Source organism: Equus przewalskii, chromosome 14 (assembly GCF_037783145.1).
Source record: "Equus przewalskii isolate Varuska chromosome 14, EquPr2, whole genome shotgun sequence".
NCBI lineage: Eukaryota > Metazoa > Chordata > Mammalia > Perissodactyla > Equidae > Equus > Equus przewalskii.
The window spans coordinates 55,717,457-55,730,642 of NC_091844.1; the positions used below are offsets into that span (position 1 = coordinate 55,717,457).

The window sequence follows — 13,186 nt, forward strand, 5'->3', positions numbered from 1 at the left end:
CAGGGGATACAGTAACGACCAAAACCGACAACAAATAATAAATATGTGTCAGGTTGTGGTAAGGCATATAGAGACAAACAAGGCAGAATAAGGGATTTGAGGGTGGCAGTGGGTGTGTGCTATTTGATGTAGGTGGTTGGGGAAGGCCTCCTTCGTAATGGGGTACTTGGGCAGAGACACGAAAGAAGTGAAGGTGGCAGAGGGACAAGTCACATAGACATCTGAAAGGTCCAGGTGGAGGGAATATTTATCAAAACGTATGAATACAGCTCATTTTTCAGTGGGCACTGTGTACGATGCTGGCCTGGTTTACAAAATCCATCCCTTTCTTTATGCGTAGCCCTCACCCACAACTGCAGCTCCTGGGAGATCCTTTGTATAACATGTCCCGATGTCCAGCCACAGCTGACTGGACCTGAGGAGGGCATCCCATCCAAACTAGGCCAATGAGAGTCCAAGACAGACACCGAGGTAGCAATCTTGCAGAAAGGGATGAGAACCTGGAGAAGGGCAATAACAAAGGGAAAATCAGCAGCACACTGTGGCTGTTGATGGGGGCTGATCTGGGGTTCAGAGCATAGGAGACCGGAGTTAGAAAGCCTGGCTGCAAGCAGAAACCCAAAGCCTGTGAGAGATCCTCGTGACTGAGAGCAGGTTTATCAGCCTGTTCTTGAGGCCAAGACTCACCCCAAGGCTGTGCTTATTACGCAGGTCCCACCTTTACTGGGGAAAGTCAACCCAATGTATGGTATTGTATCTACTTTGCCTAAATCTCTTGAGTGCAGATGCATAGATTAGGTGCAAAGATTGCAAAGAGTGCACAACAAACAGAAATACTTACACTGAGATTGCTTTTGCATGAAGCAAAATTTCCCCTCTGTTCCCTCTGCATACACATCTGATGAATAGGAATGTAAAGTGCATTTTTCTAAACTCATTTGCTCACTAGTGTCTTTTAAAAGGCACTACCTTTGGGGGCCAGCCCAGTGGCCGAGTAGTTAAGTTCACGCGTTCTGCTTTGGCGGCCCAGGATTTGGCCGGTTTGGATCCTGGGTGTGGACATGGCACTGCTCATCAGGCCATGCTGAGGTGGCATCCCACAGGCCACAGCTAGAAGGACCCACAACTAAAATATACAACTACGTACTGGGGGGATTTGGGGAGAAAAAGCAGGAAAAAGAAGATTGGCAACAGTAAGCTCAGGTGACAATCTTTAAAAAAAAAAAGGCACTACCTTTTCTTTTTTAAAAAAAAATTTTTTTTTTCTCCCCAAAGCCCCCCAGTACATAGCTGTATATTCTTCGTTGTGGGTCCTTCATAGTTGTGGCATGTGGGAGGCTGCCTCAGCGTGGTTTGATGAGCAGTGCCATGTCCGCGCCCAGGATTCAAACCAACAAAACACTGGGCTGCCTGCAGCGGAGCGCGCGAACTCAACCACTCGGCCACGGGGCCAGACTCAGCACTACCTTTTCAGGAAGCCTGAGTGTTTCTATCTTAAAGAGTTAACTTCAAGTGGTAGATGTAAAGTTTTTTGGTTTTTTTAGAGGCAGTTTTCAGATGAGGAAGCAATGCCTTTTTAATACCTGAATATCCAGGGGTGATGGAGCAATCAGGCTCTGACATGCCTTTGTTCCAAGCTCTGCCGGCTCCTGGACTGCAGCCTTTCCACAGCGTACCTTGAGTTGGCTGAGCAGTTTTCTTCATGAGTAAGATGCAAATAGCAACGTTCTCAAGGCCAGAGCATTTCCTTCTCCTGGGGAGTTTGTGAATTTCCAAGGTGTTTCTCTGCTGAGCTGAGATTTCATGAAATAAACTGTGTAAAGGGTCTTACCGTAATACCTTGCACTAAATACTAAATGCTAAATAAATACCAGCAGTTACTAAATAAATACTAATGACTACAAAGGCTACGTCAAAAAAGAAAGCCCTTATTAGTTGGAGATGCATGCTGAAGTATTTATAAGTGACATGATGCTGTGTCTGGGACTTGCTTTTAAAATTCCAGTAAAAAAAGAGAAAAATGTGTCTATTTGTGGGGGGATGGGAGTGGAGTGGGGATGACAGAGGAAACCAGATTGGCACAGGTGGAGATTGTTCATGCTGGGGGGTGGGGACATGGGCGTTCATTATTCCATTCTCTCTTATTTTGTGTGTGTTTGAAAATTTTCATGATTAAAATGAGAAAAGAGAGAGAGAAAGAAAGAAAAAAAAGACCTCAGTGTCTGACCCACTCTTTTCCCTCCTGACTCTGTTATTACATAATGTCAGCAGGGATCCTAATATGGGGAATTTGATTACGGGAGTTTTCGCAGCATGACTTCAACAAAGAGAAAAGTTTGATGGATTATTTCTGGAGAGTAGAGCAGTCAGGGTTTCCAAGAAAAGTGATGTTGAAATGCATAATGAAGATTCCCTGCTCAGTGATGCAGCCTGTGGGGCTCTTGTCAAATGTTCTGGGAAACTATTGACGGGATGTTGTCGCCCAAGCACTTCCTTGTGCAACGTAGGAAAGACCCACATACTCCCTGCAGTCTCCTTCAGTCCCTTGAGGACAATAGCAGTGGGATTTACTGGACTTAAGACCTAGGGCTATAGCTGGACATGCAACAGTGGCAGGTCAGTCCTGCACCCTGACTCTCTGGACCTGGCATTCTCAGAACCCTTGGTGTCTTCCAGGAGGACACCACTGAGGAAGGTGTGTGCAGTGCAATCAGACAGCTTGCAGCCAGTCGCCAGCATTCTCACAGACATTCCCACTAAGCCCAGAAAGGAGGACTGGAATGCAACACGGAAATTCTCTTTTCTCAGCCCCTGTCACTGCGCCTGTAGGGTGGGGTGGAAATTGGCCTCTGGGTGACCACACCCAGCTCCCTATCCACTCTGGCCAGAGACTTTACATCCTCAACAGCTGCTGTCTGTGTTTGGCTTTTAACTCGGCTGCCTTGACCCAGCTTCCAGAGACCAGTTTGCAGGGGACAACTGTGGTGCTGGCGTTCCAATCATATCTGATCTGCAACCCCTCCCCACCACCCTCCTGCCACACACATTGTATGCCTTCATTTCATTTCCAAGACGGAATTTATCTCAGAAGGTGCGTCTTTGAGTTGCCCCACGGTTTTGTTCTGGAGTTCCTTAAGACCTATTCCAAAAGCTCATCACTTAAAATGTGGGAAGAATTGGTTCATTTTTTTAGCGGGCTTCAGTGGAGTAAAGAATAAGCGGATGGAGGTACATTCATCTTGTATTGCTTGGACCACTCTGTGGGATAAAACTGGACAGCGAGTGATGCTTTAGGAAGTATCTTGGCCCTTCCGTGCCATAATTAATTTTACAAAACAAGACATGACATGGGCTATAAGCTTTGCGGTACTGCCTTTTTAAGGGCTAATCATCCCTTAAAATCATTCAAACCTTTCGACATGGCAATGGGCACTCCAAGAAATTTCTACAAAGAAAACAATTCAAAAGAAGAGGAGGGGAAATCTATATATGTACTTAGATGTTTACGGGAGAATCACTTATAATAGTGAAAACTAGAAACAACTTAATGAACCACACCAGGGAAATGGTTAAATGAATTATGGTCTATCTATGGAAAACCATGCAGCCACAAAAAGTGATAATTAGGAAGACTATGCAAGGACAATGAAAAATGTTTATTTCGGGCTGGCCCGGTGGCACAGTGGTCAAGTGCACACGTTCCGCGTCCGCTGCCCAGGGTTCGCGGTTTGGATCCCGGGTGTGGACATGGCACCACTTGGCAAGCCATGCTGTGGTAGGTGTCCCACATATAAAGTGGAGGAGGATGGGCAGGGATATTAGCTCAGGTCCAGTCTTCCTCAGCAAAAAGAGGAGGATTGGCAGCAGTTAGCTCAGGGCTAATCTTCTTCTTCTTCAAAAAAATGTTTATTAAGTGATGTTAAATAAGAAGATGGAACACAAAAATATATGAGCGTTCTAATTATAATTATGTAAACTATTTCTATATCTGACTGAAAACAGGAAGAAAATTTGGGTTGTGTTAAGTGGTGGAAAAATGAGTACTGTTTTTCTTTTTCAATACCTTTAGTATTGATGTAGACTTGTTTTAGTGACAAATAATTCCTTTTGAAAAAAATACCCAAGGGCCAGCCCTGTGGCCTGGTGGTTAAGTTCTGTGTGCTCCGCTTTGGCAGTCTGGGTTCGTGGGTTCAGATCCCAGGTGCTGACCTATATCACTTGTCAGCCATGCTGTGATGGCGACCCACATATAAAACAGAGGAAGACTGGCACAGATGTTAGCTCAGGACCAATCTTCCTCAGCAGAAAAAAAAAAAAAAGAAAGAAAGAAAGAAAGAAGGAATACTCAAGCCCCCTAATTTGTTGTGGTTGTTTTTCACTTTGGGCAATAACAACATTGAGACAAAAGGGAGTCACATTAGCAACTACCAAGTCTGGAGCTCAGAAAGAGACTCCCTGAAAATGAGAGGAGTCTGGTGATGGGATCTGAAGATAACATATATAGAAAATAGGTCCAAGAAAGCAATTATGGGGAAAGTATTTGCATAGTTGAATATTTATGAAAAGGAATGAACTCATGTTGATTCTTAGTCTATATTGAAGCTGACGATACCTGTGAACAAAAAAAAAAGAGAGAGAGAGAACCAAAGAGACACCTCATTAGTCTTTCTCTTTATCTCTTTGTAACGCACATTGTCTCTAAAACATTAATGGTCCAATTTTTTGACTGATCTCTTCCCTGAAGGCAGCTGAACAGCTCACATGGAGGAATGACTCAAATCATTCCTGATTTTTAAATATTAATCCTTGGGCAACTGAATTAATCATAACTTACCAGCCTGGAAGCACTCAAACAAAACGGTCTTTACCTATAGGAGATGCATCCACCCCAAGTTGCTCTTCCCTCATAATCTTGCCCCAAAGTTGTGTAGCTCAGGGCAAAACCTGGTCCCTGGCTGCCAATGTCATGTGTTAATGGAGTGAAGCAGGCAGACAGTCTGCAGCCTGAGAAGGTTTTTGGAGAAGAGCCTGTGTGTCAGGGTAAATCACAGCCTGATTTAAACCTTAGGTTGTGGATGGACCATGAAAAAGGCAGATTGATGACTACCATGTGGTCAGATGAACCCAGATATTTGCATCTTTCAAGAGGAAAAAGATGAAGCTTAGAATCAACTCCAGTGTACAGACACTGTGGTAGGTCCAATGAAAATTATAAGTTTTGGGTTAGATGTGGCTTCTGCCCACAATCCAAAAGAGTGTATTGGGGGACGGGATAGAAATACAGATAGAATTCAAGTCAGTGAACATATTCCATGGAACAAAATATACGTAGCTCAAAGCAATACGATTTGAGTTAGGAATCCGGGGTTTAAATCCCACTTCGGCTCTCTAATCAACTGTGTGATCTTGGACAAGCGTCCAAGACTCAATTTCATTTTCTGTAAAATGGGAATGAATAATGCCTACTTCAAAGGCAGGTATGAAGGGTGAATGAGATAATGCATTTGAGAATCTGTTGAATCCATAACTGGACTGCATGTGGCAGCAGTTCTCAAACTTGGCTGCACAGTGGGATTACTCGAGGAGTTAAAAAAAACAAATAATGATGCCTGGATCATGCCTCCAGAGAGTCTGAATTAATTGGTATCATGTGTGGCCTTGGCAGTGGGATGTTTAGAAGTGTAAAGGAGAAAGAAACAAGACCCACAATTACAGTTGAAGTTTCAATATCCTTCTCTCAATAATTGATAGGACAAGTAGATAGAAAATCAGTAAGGATGTAGAAGACTTGAACAATACTAGCAACCAATTTGACTTAATGGACATTTTAAGAACATTCGACTTAACGATGTCAGGGTAGGCATTCCTTTCAAATGCACACAGAAAATTTTCCAAGATAGATCATATTCTAGGCTATAAAATAAGCTTTAAGTAATTTAAAAATATTCAAATGAGACAAAGTGTGTTCTTTGACCACAGTGGAATTAAGGTAGATATTAATAACAGAAAGATATCTGGGAAATATCCAATTATTTGAGAACAAATTTACACACTTCTAAATAACCCACAGGTCAAAGAAGAAACCAAGAGGGAAAATAGGAAATTTCTGTATCCAAGTGAAAACACAACATATCAAAATTTGTGAGATTCAGCCAAGACATATTCACGAGGAAATTTATAGCACCAAATGCTTATATTAGAAAAGAAGAGGGGCTGGCCTGGTGGCATAGTGATAAGTTCGCATGCTCTGCTTTGATGGCCTGGGGTTCACCAGTTCAGATCCTGGGTGTGGATCTATACACCACTCATCAAGCCATGCTGTGGCAGCATCCCACATAGAAGAACTAGAAGGACTTACAACTAGGATATACAACTATGTTCTGGGGATTTGGGGAGGAAAAAAAAAGAGGCAGATTGGCAACAGATGTTAGCTCAGGGCCAATCTTCCTCATCAAAAAAAGAAAAGAAAAAAGGAAAAAAAAAGGTTCTTGAAAAAAATTAATTAATTTTAAAAAAAGAAAAGAAGAAAGGTCTCAAACCAATGACCTTAGATTCCAACTTAAACAACTAGAAAAAGAGTAAATTAAACCTAAACTAAGCAGAAGAATGTAAATAATAAAGATGGAGAAATCAGTGAAAGAGAAAACAGCAAAACAATAAAGAAAAATTGATGAAACCGAAAGCTGGTTCTTTGAAAAGATCAAGAAAATTGATAGACCTCTAGCCAGAATGATTAGGAAAAGAAGCGAGAAGACACAAATTACTAATATCAGGAATGAGAGAGGTGATATTGTTATAGATTCTACATATATTAGAAGTATTATAAGGTAAATTTTTTTCTTTTTGGAAGATTAGCCCTAAGCTAACATCTGCTGCCAATCCTCCTCTTTTTGCTGAGGAAGACTGGCCCTGAGCTAAGATCTGTGCCCATCTTCCTCCACTTTATATGTGGGACACCTACCACAGCATGGCGTGCCAAGTGGTGCCATGTCTGCACCTGGGACCTGAACCAGCGAACCCTGGGCCACTGAAGTGGAACGTGAGAACTTAACCACTGTGCCACTGGGATGGCCCTATAAGGTAATATTAAGAATAACTTTACGCCAAAAAATTTTATCAACTTAGAGTAAATAGAAAAATTCTTTGATAGACACAATTAGCAAAGCTTATTCAAGAAGAAATAGATAACCTGGATAGCTCTACATCCTATTAAAGAAATTGAACTACTGGTGAAAAATCTTCCCACAAAGAAAACTTCAGTACCAGACGGTGAATTGTATCAAATATTTAAGGAAGAAATAATAATGATTCTACACACAAATACTTGAAGTAAATTGAAGAGGAGGGAATATATCCCAACTCATTCTATAAGACCAGCATTACTCTGATATCAAAATCAGACAAAGACTTTACAAGAAAACTAGAGACCAATATTCCTCATGAATACAGATGCAAAAATTCTTAAGCAAATTTTAGCAAAATAGAATCTAACAATATATAAAAAAGATGATACATAATAATAAAGTGGGGTTTACCCCAGGAATGCAAGGTTGGTTTGATACTTGAAAATCAATCAATGTAATTCACTATATTAACATATGAATATCTTATAGTTTCATATAATTAAAAGAAAAATCATATGAAACCTCAGTTAAAATCAGAAAAAGGATTTAACAGAATCCAAGATCCATTTCTGATTTTTTAAAAATGCAACTCTCAGCAAAGTAGGAAACTTCTCAACTTGAGCAAAGGCATCTATGAAAAACATAAAGCTAATATCATACTTAATGGGAAAGATTGACTGCTTTTCCTCTAAGAGCAGGACCAAAGCAAGGTTGTCCATTGCCATTACTTCTATTCAATATTGTGCTGCTTCTAGCTAGTGCAATAAAGCAAGGAAAAATATAAAAAGGGTACAGATTGGACAAGAAGAAGTAAACTGTCTTTATTCTCAGAAAGCATAATTACTTATGTAGGAAATTCTATGGAATCTAGAAAAAAGCTACAGAACTAATAAGTGAGTTTAGTGAGGCTGCAGGATACAAGATCAATATTAAAAATCAATTGTATTTCCAAATAGTTTCAAAAAACAGTTGGAAATTGAAATTATATAAATATTAGCATTTACAAGAACATAAAAATATCAAATACTTAGAGATAAACCTCACAAAAGAAGCATAAGAACTGTATACTGAAAAAACATTACTGAAAGAAACAAAAGAGGGGCTGGCCCCATGGCCGAATGGTTAAGTTAGTGTGCTCCGCTGCAGGTGGCCCACTGTTTCATTGGTTCAAATCCTGGGCACGGACATGGCACTGCCCAGCAAACCACGCTGAGGCAGCGTCCCACATACCACAACTAGAAGGAGCCACAACGAAGAATATACAACTATGTACCGGGGGGTGGGGGGGGCTTTGGGGAGAAAAAGGAAAAAATAAAATCTTTGGAAAAAAAAAAAGAAACAAAAGAAGACCTAAATATATGGAGAGATATACTGTGTTCATGAACTGGAAGATTCAATATTGTTAAGGTGTCAGTTCTCCCCAAATAGATCTATTGATTCAATGCTATCCCAGTCAAAATCCCACTAGGCTTTTTTAACACAGATATTGACAGACTTATTTGAGAATTCAAGCTTATTCTAAAATTCCTATTTTTTTAAGAAAAAGAATAAAACTGGATTTCAAAACTAATAATAAAGCTATAGTAATCAAGACAATGAGACAGTATAAAGATAGACAAATAGATCAATGGAACAGAATAGAGAATTTAGAATAGACTCACAAATATATGGTCAATTGACTTTTAACAAAGTTGCAAGGGCAATTCAGTAGAGAAAGGGCAGTCTTTTCAATAAATGGTTGGATTAAATAAATTGGATATCCATACGCAAAAAAGTAAACATCATTCCAAACTTTGCATCACATATAAAAATTAACTTAAAATGAATCACAGACCTAAATATAAAAGCTAAAACTATAAAACTTCTGGGAGGAAATCTTTGTGACCTTGGGTTTGGTAAAGATTTCTCAGAGATATCACAAAAAGCATAATAAAAGAAAATTAATAAATTAGACTTCATCAAAATTAAGAACTTCTGCTCTTTGAAAGACATTGTTAAGGGAACAAAAAGACTGGGAGATAATATTCGCAAATCATGTATCTGACAAAGGACACGTATCCAGCATATATTAAAAAACTCTTAAAACTCAACAATTAAGAAAACAAAACAAAACCCAATTTGAAAAATGAGCAGAAGATTTGAAAGACTCTTCAACAAAGAAGATAGAAGGATGGCAAATATGCACATGAGAAGATTTTCAACATCAGTAGTCATTAGGGAAATGTAAGTTGATACCATTACACATCCATTAGAATGGCTGAAAGAAGAAACACTAATAGTACTAACTGCTGGAGAGGATGTGGAGCAACTGGAAGTCTTCTACATTTCTGGTGGGCAAGCAAAACGGTACAACCACTCTGGGAAACAGTTTGGCAGTTTCTTTTAGAGTTAAATGTACAGCTACCACATCTACTTCTAGATATTTACCAGAGAAATGAATCCTTGTCCATACCTGTACATGAATGTTTATAGCAGTGTTATTCATAAGTGCTTAAAACTGGAAACAACCCAAACGTCCTTCAGTGGTGAAGGGTTAGACAAACTGTGATACATCCATACAATGGAATATTACCCAGCGATAAAAAGGACAAACTATTAATACATGCAGCAACATGGATGAATCTCAGAATAATTACATTGAGTGAAAGAAGTCAGACCAAAATAAAAAAGAAATAAAGAGTATGATTCCATTTATGTAAAATTCTAAAAAATGCAAAGTAATCTATAGTGGCAGAAAGCAGATAAGTCGTTGCAGGGCTGGAGGGAGGGATAACCAAGGGGTACAAGGAAAATTTGGGGGTGATTAGCTTGATTGTGGCGATAGTTTCACAGGTATATAACATATATCAAAACTCTTCCAATTATACACTTTAAATATGTGCTGCTTATTGTATGTCAATTATACCTCAAGAAAGCTGTTTAAAAAAAATGCTATCTAGGTGACTCTAATGTGCAGCTAAGTGTGAGGAGCACTGGAACACATATTCAACTATCCTAAGTCTTTCAGTCTTTGGCTTAGAGGTTGGGCTGCCATGAACCCACAGAGAGTTTTCTATTGTCCAGATTCCAGACCTGTTACAAATCTGAAACCCACAGGGTAACTACAGAATGAGAATACAAATTACCAGATAAATTCATTTTAGTAGTTCCAGGGCCTTCATTTTAAGCTGCAGGGAAGTACTAGATAAAAATTACTAATCTGAAATGAAATACAGCGAGAGACTCAAGCCTTTAAGCTTCTAGGGCTATAAATCACCCACACTGCAGAGACAACTTTGGAACTGGTAAATCGGTGAACTCGCCCCTCCCTCCCTCATAGACTCAGCTTCTGTACTGCCCTTTCTTTATTAGAGTTTGTTATTTGAACTCGCTCCATTTTCTGCTTCTCTTTTCTTTGACCTAATCTGCAGGGCTTCTAAGAATAGATATTGAAGAAGTTGCTAACTTAGTTATGCTATGCAAGACTTCCTTAAATGAGTGTATTTCCGCTTTCCTCTCAATGACTCAAAAAGGACAAACTATAAAGGACCTGAAATTGGCTGAATGAGACTGGTCTATTCATTGTGCCCAGTTTTGCTTAGAGACGGGGGAATGACCTAGAGTGCCATATTTTAACCTTCAAGGTGCATACGAATCACCTGGGGATCTTGTCAAAATGCAGATTTTGAGACAAGCAAGACCGGAGTGGACCCAAGATTCTGCATTTCTAACCAGCCTCTCCCTGGTAATGTCAGTGCTGCCAGGTGGGTTGCAAAGTAAGTGAGCTTTCAAAGTCCTTTGATCTCTGGGACACCATGAAGCAATAATGACCCTAACAGGGAAGAGGTCATTCAAGTCAAAGGGAGAAACACTGTGTTAGCACTGCCTTTGATGACACTCTCCAAGTTAGGAAACCCCTGCATTACATAAATGTTTATACGTCTGGTAAGGGTAAGGATTCATTTGCTGTGAATAGTTCAGAAGGTTTGAAAAAGGTTGTTGGTTGAATTTTTCTTACCTTTTTCTGAAAAGGATTTGCGATAGATACAATGGGTCTTGTAGGTTACAGTTAGTTAGCCCAGCTTAAGCCGCTTCATCACTGTTGCATCCAATCACTTCTGTGTGCTCATTTTTTTCACAAAAGATATATAATATTGAGATATGAGACTCTTAATGTTTACTACATGGCTGATGTCTTCAGTTCTTATGACAAATGAGTTGGTTTCTCTCTTAGATAGTAAGAGGATTATATTGCTTGTCTAGAATTTCCCTCTTTTTGAGGCAAAGATAGCTCTGGTAACAGCAGCAGTTGCTTCCAATGATTTAGAGTTATAGTAAAATCCACTGGAAAGAATTGCAGGACAGTACTGAGGCCTGGTCATGAATCTTCCTAGTGAAGCTGGCTGCAGCCCTTGGGTGGGTCTTTCTCACCCACTACTTACTTTCTTCCCCCTCTGCTTTGTACATCAAAATGCATGATTTTTTTCCAAAGCAAATTCTCGATTTCTGGAAAGGAATAGAGTAGTTTAGTTTTGCCTAAAACTGACACATTTTAAACAAACACATTTCGAATATATGCGAATTTGCAATTTAAACAAAGCGTCCTTGATGTGCTTAAAACCAGGCCAGTCTATATTTTCATCAAAATTCTTATTACGGGTAATTTTCCATCTCAGTTTACCTTGCTATTTAAATTTGTTCGTCATGATTTTCAATGAAAATAACTGAGAAAAATGCATCCGTAAAAGCTAAGAGTAAATCCATATTCATGGCTCTATATTTCTTGTCCAGGATTCCTTATTAAGTGATTACAAGAGCAATTTTCTGTCTTTCAAGTCCACTTCTGCAGAAGAATTTGAATCACCACTGGAATGAATGTGGTAATGAGAGTAGTTCTGTCAACAATATGTGACACGAGGGAGGGGAACATAGAAGCTGGGCTGTCTGGACGATGGTTTTGGACAGGGTTTGGGAGTTTTGTTGTTGCCAGAAAACTCAAAGTTCAAAGAGAGTAGAAAAGCATATTGATTAGCTCTGGACTGGTCAAAGAGTAGATTTATATCTGAATTTAACTAATGTTTTACACATGGTCTCCTTTGTGTTTAAAAGACGTTGTATCCTGGGTTATTTAAAGACTAGGGCCAGCTGAAAGCAATTCCTCTTCTTGTCTTCTCTCCTCCAAATCATGACCATTTAATAAGTAGGTAGATATTAAATCTCTAGGAACAAAAGGGAGTGTGACTGGCCCAAACGACCTGTGATCTCTAAAGTCCCTGCTGGCGCCACAAGATCTTCGTGACTTACTTTTCTCCCCAACCTCCTATTCCAGAGGCCATGTTTGTGGGGATATCTGAAGAACTAAGCTGGCAATTTGTTCATCTGCCAATCCATCTTTCTTTTGTCCAGGTTATCAAAGATATTTGGATCTGCTAATGTAAATCTCAGCCCCATCAGTTAATTTTCATTAAAAAATTATGTCGCTAACATTATTAATTGCATTGTACTAAGCACTTTACACATATTATCTTATTTAATCCTATTGATACCCATTTTACAGGTGAGAAACCTGAGGCTCAGGCAGGTTACAAAACTTGCTCAAGTCCTCAAGACCAGGATCCAAAATTCAGACAATTTAACCCCAAACACATGCTCTTAACCACTGTGTATCCTGCTTCCCTCATCTGCAGATTCTTCTACGATTTGGGAACTAAAGGAGTTTTCGAAAAGGGCAAGGATATGAACTCTCTAATGAAGTTGCTTTAAAGCTTCATAGTCATCCATTCATTCAACAGTAGCCTGCTCCCACTCAACTCTTGCAGAAACATACTTTCAGTTAAAGGTCACAGTATTACTCTGTACTAGGCAACTTTTCCTGGTAAGTGGTCCCCACACTAATTCACACGGTAAGTCTTCTGCAGCCATGTTCGTATCTTATTTTATTATTTTTTCAATTATTTTATTGAGGTCATATTGGTTTGGAAGATTGTATAATTTCAGGTGTACATTATTGTTTATCAGGCCATGTTTGCATTTTGACTGTCCCCCTAGTCAAGCTGGGTCAACAGGATTCTTTCTATTGGAAA

At 39.6% G+C, this 13,186-nt stretch overlaps 1 long non-coding RNA gene across 1 annotated transcript in view; it reads right to left on the reverse strand.

The window, feature by feature from the left end:
• Nucleotides 1–229: 229 nt before the first annotated feature.
• Nucleotides 230–13,186, reverse strand: part of LOC103557609 (uncharacterized) — a 40,106-nt gene continuing 27,149 nt past the window's right edge. Inside the window, exons 4-6 of the long non-coding RNA XR_011526575.1 lie at nucleotides 11,122–11,609; nucleotides 1,584–1,793; nucleotides 230–500 (exon numbers count right to left, since the gene is read on the reverse strand). This is a non-coding gene — a long non-coding RNA (uncharacterized lncRNA). The remainder of the gene's footprint in view (nucleotides 501–1,583; nucleotides 1,794–11,121; nucleotides 11,610–13,186) is intronic.